The following is an 11426-nucleotide window of genomic DNA, read 5'->3' on the forward strand; positions in this document are numbered from 1 at the left end:
TTTAGAAGATGAAAATAAAATCCTAAAAACGAAAATCAAACAAAACTAAAACGAGAAAGATAAAAGAAAGAAAACTCTAATAACGGGATGCCTCTCGCCAAGCGCTTCTTTTTAAGGAGTCGTTAGTTGGACTCCTTCCCATCTACGTTTCTTCATTTTCCTGCATCGGGAATGCATGCCTAATCTTTTGCGGTTTATACTTTGTCTTGTAAGTGTGTATCTTCTTCTTGTATGCCCGTCTCAATTCTTCTCTCTTTTTCCTTGTAACATCATCTTCAGCTGCATGAATTTCCCTTTTCCTCACCTTCTTCTCCTTTACCCCATTCTCTTGCACCCTCTTTTGCACTCCTCCTTCTTTAAACTTCATTACTTCATAGTTGGTCAAAACTCGGGCTCGAGGTTTGGTAATACGTGACTCAATGAATGGGTTATCAGCATCATCTTTCCTAACCGCTGCATTCCCCTCTTCTCCAAAACTTACCTACTCTTCAAGTGAAATGTCTTCATCTTCTTGCATTATTGTATCGAGGCATGCTACTTGAACGTGTTGACAATTACCATATGCTTTAACAATTTCGCCTTCTGCTGCTTGATCTTCTAAAGAATTAGGGAAAATCTTCATGTCCAGAACATGCAAGGAACTAGTAACAAGCAGATTAAGGTTGTCTTCTTTTCTGCACTTTTCGACGGGACTCGTCGAGTCTGTCAAAGCGACTCGGCGAGTCGGAGCGTATTCCATAAAATCATTCGTTTCTTCTGGATCAGCTCCCCCAAGCATCCTCTCCATCTCTTCTAAGTCTTTATCAGCATCAAAGTTTTCTTCAGACGATAGCAAAAACTTACTTGGATCTTCTTCTTGCAAGAGTGCAAGTTCTTTTTGTAGTATTTCATCATCCAAATCAACGAAGGAAACTTCTTCTTTTTTTCCTTCTTCTTGCTTAATCTCTGGTAGAGCTGTAAACACTGCTGACTCATCTCCTACCCTCAATGTTAGTGTGGACTCGCATACATGTATCAATGCGCATGCGGTATTCAAAAATGATCTCCCCAAAATAATTGGAATTTCGGGGTCTTCTTCCATATCAAGTACTACAAAGTCCATAGGGAATATAAATTTATCCACCTTAATGAGGAGATCTTCACAAACACCTCTTAGACGAATAATCGTCTTATCCGCTAAATGGATCTTCATATTCACAGGCCTTGGCTCCGGTAAATTCAGCTTCTTGAAGAAAGAAAAAGGCATTAAGTTAATACTTGCACCCGAATCGTTCAACGCTTGAGTAGCAAGTATATTTCCAAATTGACAAGGAATTGTGATGCTTCTCGGATCGCCCTTCTTTTCTGGTAGCTCACTCAATACTATCTCCGCGACTTCAGCCAAATCTTTTCTAGTAGCAAAGAGACCCTTTAGCAAGTTCAAATATTTGGGTGTTTGAAGCATTGTTTCCATAAATGGGACGTTGACTTGAAAGGGTTTGACATGTTCCATGAAAGCTCTGTATGCTTTAACCTTGTCATCAGGTATGGCTCTGATTGGGAATGGAAGACGAGGGTTGTAAGGCTTTAAGGAAACAACAGATTTGTCATCAGGATATGGACTCGTCGAGTCCATTAGAGGGACTCGGCGAGTCTGATCGGGTTTAGCTGAACTCGACATGCACCTTAGTTGAGACCTTCTATGTAGGGGTCATAGGAGTGAAAATTTCTCCATAGCTGGGGGTTATAGCATTCACATTCTCCATTCTTGGATTATTCTCGGTTTTACTTGGAAGTTCACCCGGTCTTCTCTCGTTCACTTGATGTGCAAGTTGTCCTAGCTGTTTCTCAATGTTGAGAATAGATGCTTGCTAATTCCTAAGTATAGTTCTGATCTCTTGTATTGCAGCATCATGATCATTGTGTCTTTTCTCGGACACGGCTATGAATCTTGTGAACATTTCTTCTAATTCGGCCCTCTTTTCCATAACCGGTTCTTCCTTTTGATAGAAACCCCTCTCTTTCTGCTTGTATTTCTCCTCCTTTGCCTTTTTGTATTCTTCATACGGGAGCCATTCTTTCTTGGGTTTCCGCCAATTTTCATCGTATCTGTCGCCGCTTGAGTAGAACACTTGCGCCTTCTTGTTTCCATTTTTGTCCAAGTCACAATCCTTCGTGAGATAAGGTCCTCTACAGTTCTCGCATCCAACTCGAATAGCATGGATTGTTTGACCCATTTTTGTCATCCTTCTATCTAAACTATCGAGCTTAGCCATCATCGCCGCCATGCTATCATTGACCGAGTTCACTACCCCCCGACTTACTTCATTTCTTGGTTGTGGTATTCTCTAGAATGTTTAGAGAATTCTTCAATTAATTCCTTGATTATCGGGGGTGCCTTCTTTGTGAGCGGGCCTTTCAAGTCGAGCAATTGCCTTGTGGTAACATTGACTACATCATAGAAGATGGAGACTTCTTGTTGGCTATTAAGGTTGTGGTGTGGGCAATTTCTGAGAAGACCTTTGTACCTCTCCCATGCCTCATAAAAGGACTCTTCGGGTTGTTGCTCGAAGTTAGCAATAGCTTTCTTCAACTTGGCTATTTTAGAAGGCGGGCAAAAATGGTCTATGAACTCTTCTTTCATCTTAGCCTATGTGGTGACCGGCCCGGGGGGAAGTGACTTGAGCCAATCCTTTGTAGCACCCTTGAATGTGACTGGAAGCATACGAAGTAGTTGGGTCTCGCGTGGCACATTTGGTACATTGAAGTATTCAGCCACATCATTTACTTCATCCAAGTGCTTGTAAGCATCTTCGTGGTCTTTTCCATAGAAGGGAATCTCCTTGAGTTGAGCGAGTATGTGGCCCTTTAGCTCAAAAGTAGCAGTAGCGGGAATTGCAGGTTGCACAAGTCCCAGGCCAGTATCGTCACGCATCCTCTTCTTCCATTCCCCCATGGGGACATCATCGATATTAGCCATAGTAATAGCTAAATCGTCCTCAAAATCGGATTCGTGCTCGTATGTAGGTTCTTCTTCTTCCTCGATCTCGTACTCGGTGTCTTCTTTAATCGGGTCTTCGATTGCTACAGAGACGCTGGATGCTCCTGATTTACTGCTCTTCTTCTTGCTGAAAACGGACTTGAGGTTCTTTAGTGGAGAATTCTTTGAAGAAACGGATTCTCCAACGGATTTTCCTTTGTTCCTCCTTAGTGCGGATTTCGAGTCTTCGAGAGGAGGGACCAGAGGTGTATCAGATCCTCAGTTCATGAAACAACTGCAAATAAAACAAGAAAAACACGTAAAAAGAACAAAAATAAAATAAAATTTAAAACTGTGAACAGCGATGGACTGCCGAGTTGTCACGAGTGCGCTCGGCGAGTTCAAGGCAAAAACAAAAAATTTTCTAATTACTTATTAAAACGGATATTTATTAAAACCTATACTAACTACTAAATTACCTAAAAATTAACTTTGTGTAAGAGAAATCTCACACAAAGGATCAATAAAAATAGAAATTAATGCTAATTTAGAACCGTTCCCCGGCAACGGCGCCAAAAACTTGATGTGTGTAAAACTCAACTAGTTTTAAACCTACTTTTATTTATAAAATGAACACACAAAGGCAGTGGACCTATCAATTGTGGTAAAGCTAAATAAGTAGGTTATCAAACATAGGGAATGGTAAATTAAAACTAAAGACTAATTTTATCTAAATTAAATAATAAATATGGGTTTTCTCTAGTTTTATAAGACTAGAAACTTACTAATATTACTTAGGCTAAAAACTAGAAAAGAAAAGATTTAACTAAATTCAATAACGAGAGGGACTTCTGTTTAGTTCAACTCAATTGATCCTATGGTTGATATTATGGTAATAGTGCAATGGATTAATTCTTCTATTGGCTACCGATTCAAGTGATTAGCTTTGTGTTCGCTGCACTAATCCTTAGAGAACAAACTAACTCAAACAGTGATCAGTTGTCTAATTTAATTTAATTCACTAGATTGTTTATTTGGGTTAATTTAGACTTGTAATAGCTAACTAATTTGGTCCTTTAGTTCACCTCTTGCTGATGGTCATCAAACAAGCTCATACATGCATGAATTTACCTAATTGTCTATTAATTCTAGTTTCACATTCGTTATTCCTAGACATATGATAAAGTGGTCACATAAACATATGAGGTTGACAATTAAAAGATGTTCATACTATTTAATTATCTTCCTATCAATAGAAAAATAGTTATCATTCACACACAAGGTTCTTTAACAAGCTAAAATTAACAAAATCACCAATATTGAATTAACCCTACCAATAATCAAACCATAGTCTCAATTTTGTATCCCCAAACAGAAGTTTAAGAGTTTTAGCTCATGATTGAGGTAATTAACAACAATAAAACGAATTCTAATTGTATAACCATGATTGAAAACAATAAATTAAGTAGAATGATGAGAATTTGCCTCAAATCTCCTTCGGAATTGAATTCTGGGTTGTATCTTCGTTCTTCAGATCTCTCCTGGCCCTGATTCGCAGCTTGCTTCTCCCCAAGGATTCCAAAATACCTTATGTCGATCTGGCCAGCTATTTTTATAGATTCGAACCAACTCGCCGAGTCCAAGACCGACCCGTCAAGTCCATCCCTTAATTCCCGTACACGATAAGTCACGGAGTCTTTATCCTCTCGAATCTTCGATGCTACTCGCCGAGTAGTCGACCCTACTCGCCGAGTCCCTTGTATTTTAAGCCTTTTTCTTCTTTGTTCAACTCCCGAGCTCCCAACCGCTTCTCCTGCTTCCTTTTTCTTCCGAACTTTGCTTTTGGACTGAAAACACAATTCAAACACTTTTAAGTATCTTTTTTCCATGATATTCAATAAATTAGCTAATAAATGATAAAAATCTATACTTATTATGAGGCTAAATATGCAAATATCACTTTCCTATCCATACTCGAAGCCAACTCTTCGTCAGTTAAGTCAAGACAATCATAATAATTGTCAATGAAGATTTTTATGTAAGCAAGACCTAGTCTGAACACTTCTTTGTCTGTACCCTTGAGTTGTGATGCCTCCATTTCTTTTAAAAGTAATGCAACTTAAATAAGATCATTCAAGTTCATTAGAGGGAAGTCTGCAACACTCAAATCGATTGCTTGATTGTTTGCATGAACCACATGATACCTGAAATTCCGTATCATGTCTTCGAACAAGACATCTTTCTTAATAGAAACTACTTTCTTGATCTTGATCAGAGACCACACTTCATCTTGCTCTTTTCCAAGTACAACATGAAAACAAATTGTCATGTGTGTATAATCATCTGGGTTTTTGAATTTCTCACTACCCTTGTATTGAGCAGTGATAAACATCATTTCGTTTATCGGAAAGTCCAACTGACAAAAATCAGTGTTAGCAATCAAATAGCTTTTCCTTGGCTTCTTTTCGAAAGCATACATATGATTGAATGCAACTCTCGATTCGATTGATTCATATGAATACAACTTTTTGGGATCACCTTTGTCCATACCTGGTGAATCACTTTCTCTCAACTTCAGAATACTTTGAATATGCCTTTGAAGTTCAAGTTTAGCCTCCACCTCTTCTTTCTTTTCTTCTTTACTCTTTTCGACTAGCACACCTTTCCCTTTGTCTTTTGAATCTGGATTTGGATTTAAAGAACTTGAACTACCCCCTTCTGTAGTCGAACCAATCACAATTCCTTTTGGTTTTGTAAAAGGTTTTGTGGTAACAATTATTGTTGAGATAGTATCATACTTCATCAGATTGTAATAGGAATTTGTATAGAAAACACCTTTCCAACAACTTTCGAATCTCCAGTTGTTATCTTCTCTCCTTCTCCCTTTCTATTCATATTTACTCCTTTGCTCACTTTCGTTTCTCCCCCTTGCACCCCTGTGACAACAGATGGGGCATTCTGTGGCAACATTTGAGCAAACTTGGATATAGGAGCAACCGCCTTCTGAATGACCTGATCAAGTAAATTTAACTTCTGAGTAAGGAACTTAGGAGTTAAAAACGAAGTTAGAGTATGCTTCGAAACAACGTCTTTGAACTCCTCAAGAAGAGTCTTCAATTTCGCATGCTGATTGTTGTCTTCAGTTGCTTTAGTTTCAAACTTCGGCATTGTGTCTTGAAAGGTTTTGAAAAAATTTGTAATTGCCCCAACAATTATATCAACCTTTTCTTGAACTGAAATGTACTGGGAATTCATATTCATGAGTTCCTGAGATACTTCCTTCTTCAACTCTTCGAGTTTCAAATTGATATCTTCATGAACCTTTTTGACATCTTGTACGAAGAGAATATGACGTTCCTTCGCAACAGGCTTCAAATCCTTTAAGTTTCTTTCAAAATTCCATGCCTGAGTCTTGATACGAAGCTCACTATTTTGATCAGAAAGATCTATCTTCTCATGAAGTCTTCGTTCAGCTGCCTTTATCATTAATTCAACTTCAAGACCCGAAACTGAGTGTTTTGCTCCTGAATCATCTTGGGACTGAAGAAGTGAGTTTAACTTCCTGTTCAAGATTTTGAACTGTTTTCCTGACATTAACATATGATCAAGAATCTCCTCCTCTTCAGAATCAAAATGTAATTCGTCAAATGTTCCTCCAAAACCTCCTCCTTCAATTTCATCATTGGAATGAGGTTTGGGTGTGTCTACGGATTGTGATGGAAAAAGAGTAGTAATTGGTTGTTGAAGGATAGTTTCAAACAGTGGAGATGAAGTAGAAGTGGAGATGGGTGATGTTAATGAAACAAAAGGATTTGAAGTGATAGGTGGTAATGAAGAAGAAAGAATAATAGGTTGGGTAAAGTCGACACTCATGGTAAAATTTGCCCCTGTATCAGATACGTTAGCAGTGATGTTAGAAATAGGAACCGCTTCAGTGAATGACTTGGTTACCAATATTTCGAGTGGAATGGTTGAAGTAGGAGAAATAGTAGAAACATTCGAAATTGAAGAGATGATAGGTGTTGAAGTTAGCACAGGAGAAGTCGAAGCAATAGGAGTATCAGGAACAACTTCATTATCTGAGGAATCATCTCTTATTATAAGCTTTCGTTTGTACCGTTTTTCTATGGTGTGCTTCACAACATCATGAGCACGTCTCTTTCCGGATAACGGTGAAACAAGAGCAGGTTTTTCACGAACTACCACTCCTTTACTGCTAACTTGAGTCTTACGAACCATCGGGGAGTCATCAGACGAAGTTCGTTTAGATGATTTCCTATGAATCCGTTTAAGAATTCCTGATTTTGACGGAAAAACTTCTTTTGAAGGTTGGGCTTCATTCTCTTCTACTTTCTTCGTATCATCACCCTCAACATTCTTGGGCGAAGATTTATACTTTGTAGCTTTCACAGACAGGGTCCTCATCAGACTTCGTTTTCTTAGATGGCTTGGAAGAGCCAGCTTCAATTTCAAGCAACACCCCAGTTTCGACATCAGGATTTACCTTCTGCAAATACTCTACAAGAATATTGTGCGTAGGATTCACCTTCTTAAGCATTGCATCTGGAACTCTTGCAACACTTGTAAAAATTTGCTCATCATCTTTAACATTCTTTGGAAATTGATACTTCGTAAATTCAACAATGTCTTCACCCTGAGGAACTTGAATACCCTCTTTCTCATACACTTTTTCCAAAATTAAACTCCAGTATCTAGCACAATAAATTCCCATAGCCACACTTGTACTTTCTAAGCTTTTCGTAAATTCTTTCCACAACTGAGTGGCATAATCGACACTCAAGTCGTAATACAAACCCATGACCATTGCATACACTTCTTGTCTTCCCTTGTCAAGACCCACTTTTCTTCCTGTTAAACACCGTAGAAAAATCCCAAACAAGAAATTCCAGATACACGGAAGCCCAGAATTTTTGAAATCACTTATCTTTTCAAGTGGTGGCTGGTGACCCATCTCGTTGAACATATACATAATCTGAGGGTTAGAAGGTTTGAAAAAGGGTGGTGAATTTGGAAGCTCCAAGAACTGAGAAAACATCTTCTTGGTGAGACGAATGTGTTTCTCATTCACTAAGTTGAAAATCAGTACATCAGTTCCCTTATTGAATGAAGTAGTGGATGTAGCCATAGACAACCAAGTTAGTGGCACTGCGAAGGATTTGAACATAGCGGTGGCTAGAACTGATCTTTTCAATGCAACTATCAGCATCTTGAGATCATCTGGATACAATGAGACATTTGATTCAACCTGATAGTTTGTGCTTTATATCTTCATCAGAGGTTGGGATGCAATTTCTTCGGTAGTGGAATTCTGAACAGAAACCATTTGAAAGTTGATTGGAAGCTTTAAAAAAAATTAGGGCTTTTTGATCTTCTGTGAATTCTTGAACGCGTGACTTCAAAAGGAAAGAATATTTTCCTTTTATAAGTAACCCAAAATAATTTGAACCGTATGTCATTAAGAAGTAGATCACGTCATCCCTTTAAACGCGCACCAGTAGTCGTTATTGTAGCAATGTCATATAAAGTTCCTTGAAACTAGGGCCAAGTTACCAAACGGTTACTTTGAGACTGTTTGTGAGTACTTGTGGATAAGATCAAACGTTTCGGATTTGACCTTGGGCTCATTCGTTTTTGGGATTCGAAACGAAGTCATTTGTCAATCTTGTGAAATCATCAGCCTAAGTTGGTATTACTTAGAGCCTCAAGGATTTCGTGAGTGCAGTGATTCAATAGAAAAGGACAAGAAGAAAATTAAAAAAAAAAATTGGATCTGTGATGTCAAAAAGGTTGACACGAAAGAAGTTAAACCCCAGGAAAAGGTTGCTTCGTTAATTATCAAGAGAGATAACTAACAGCTTGTGCATTTTCCCGTGAATTACAATCGAATACTTTTAGAGAAGTATCAAAGAGCTTCTTTTTCAAGGCTTCAATGGGTGGCTTACGAATTTCGTTACATATCATCCTAAACATAAGGTGAGTAATTGTAAACGAAATTGCTTGTTTGACCAGCGTAGTCAGCGACAAGTGGCTTTGTAAAATTTGTGAAAGTGACTAGAGAAAAGAATTGATACTCACACTGAAATCACATTCATGGAAAAATAGTTAAGTTAGATTTCGTTGGGAAACAAATGTCGTGGGTTTCAAACATTTGATCAAAACCACTCATACGAAAGAATGTGATTTGGAGTATACAAAACTTTGGTACAGAAACAAGTGTTTCGTAAGAATCTGGAACAAAGTTCCCCGTCAATTCCTTATTAAGTTCGGATATTTGGGTTTCACTTGCATCACGGTCTCATGATTTAATATCATTAACATAGATTTTTTGACATGTTTAAGTCACAATTGGTTTGATGAATGACCTCTTGAACATGTGTCTTTGTGTGTGAAATGTGTTAAGAAATTTTGTGATGAAAAGATTGGTTAAGATTCGAATGTACCTCTATTATATATAGACCAAACAGATAACTCTTAACTCATTTGAGAAGAGTAAGGTAGCTCATTGGACTAATGCGAACGTAAGCCTAATTTGGAAGAAACTTTGGTATGAAAAATTTCATTAAGAATTTCATAACACACATAGAGTCAGTTGAGGCTTGAGTCGACATGCAGCAGTATGCTTCTAGGGATATCTTAACTAGTACAAAGATTTAAGAGAATTACCTTCCCATAGAAACACAGGCATGACTGTTTGAAGAATTGTTGTGAAAACATTCTTGAAAACCTAAAATAATAACAAAGTAACCAAAAATCTTTTTGGATTTTCTATTTTTGAAGATATATATATATATATATATATATATATATATATATATATATATATATATATATATATATATATATGATTTTGAATTTTTCGAGAAATAAAACATGCAACAAAAGAAAATCTTTTTGATATTTTTGATTTTTCGAAAATTAATAAAACAATATTTTTGGTTTTTCAGTTAAACAAAATCTTAAACAAACGAAAAGAAATGATAGTACCAAGAACGCGAAAAGTTTTAGTTTCATTATACGAAAACGAAGCGTGTCGAAGCCTCTTAACACACAGTAACCTATGAATGGTTCAGACAGCAAGCCTCTGAATCAACACCTTTTTCACCAACAACATTTCGTTAATTTTGATTATTTGATACGAGTACCGAATTCGCATCTAACATTCCCAAACCTGCTAAAATTCTCACGGAAGATTTTTCATCAAGTGGTTTAGTGAAAATATCAGCAAGTTGATTAGTACTTTTCACAAAATGAACTTCAATGTTACCATCTTCCACATGATCTTTTATAAAATGGTAACGAAGAGCAATGTGTTTCGTTTTCGAATGTTGTATTGGATTATGACAAATGCGAATAGCACTTTGTGAATCACAGTACAAAGGAAACTTTTTCATATTAATTGCATAATCACGCAATTGACTTTGAATCTAAATGATTTGAGAAGTGCAAGCAGCAGCAGAAATGTATTCAACTTCAGCAGTAGAAATAGCTACACAAGTTTGTTTCTTTGACGAAGAACTTACCAACTTCACATCCAGTAATTGACATCCTCCACATGTACTTTTTCTGTCGAGAGTACATCCACCAAGGTCTGAATCTGAAAAGGCTTGAATGAAAAATCCAGATTTCGAAGGATACCACAATCCCAACGAAACTGTTCCTTTGAGATAACGAAAAATATTCTTTATAGCTGTTGAATGTGGTTCTCTTGGATTTGCTTGATACCTTGCACAATTGCACATAGAAAACATGATATCATGTCTACTTGCAGTTAAATAAAGTAGAGAACCTATCATGCTTCGAAACTAGGTAAGATCAATAGCAGGTGAATCTAACGAAGGTGTTAACTCCGTTCCTACTGCCATTGGTACTCTTAGCTTCGTGCTATTAGTCATTCCAAACTTTTCAAGAAAATTATTTGTGTATTTTTCTTGGTTAATGAAAATTCCTTCTCTGCTTTGACGTATATTTAACCCAAGAAAATTGTTAATTTTTCCCATCATGCTCATTTCGAATTTACTCTTCATCAAATTCTCGAATTCACTAGACAAAGTTGGGTCAGTAGAGCCAAAAATAATACCGTCAACTTAAAATTGAACTAGAATTAGATGATCCCCAACTTTCTTACGAAATAATGTGCGATCAGCTGATCCTTGTTTAAATTTTGACTGTTTTAAGAAATTGGTAAGAGTTGCATACCATGCTCTTGGTGCTTGTTTTAACCCATACACAGCCTTATCTAAAATGTAAACATGATTAGGATATTCTTCATTAACGAAACCTGGTGGTTGTTCAACATATACTGTTTCTTTGAGCTCTCCATTCAATAATGCACATTTGAAATCCATTTGATAAACATCAAAGTCTTTGTGTGCTGCATAGGCTAAAAATATTCGAACAGCCTCGAGTCTAGCGACAGGGGCAAAGGTTTCTTCATAGTCGATACCTT

At 37.2% G+C, this 11426-nt stretch overlaps 1 non-coding gene across 1 annotated transcript; it reads left to right on the top strand.

Moving 5' to 3' along the window:
* Nucleotides 1-2468: 2468 nt before the first annotated feature.
* On the top strand, nucleotides 2469-2575 carry LOC111915542 (small nucleolar RNA R71). Its single transcript, XR_002858193.1, has one exon. It is a non-coding gene; the product is annotated as a small nucleolar RNA R71 (small nucleolar RNA).
* Nucleotides 2576-11426: the final 8851 nt, after the last annotated feature.

This window comes from Lactuca sativa, chromosome 5 (genome assembly GCF_002870075.4).
Source record: "Lactuca sativa cultivar Salinas chromosome 5, Lsat_Salinas_v11, whole genome shotgun sequence".
Taxonomy (NCBI): Eukaryota; Viridiplantae; Streptophyta; class Magnoliopsida; order Asterales; family Asteraceae; genus Lactuca; species Lactuca sativa.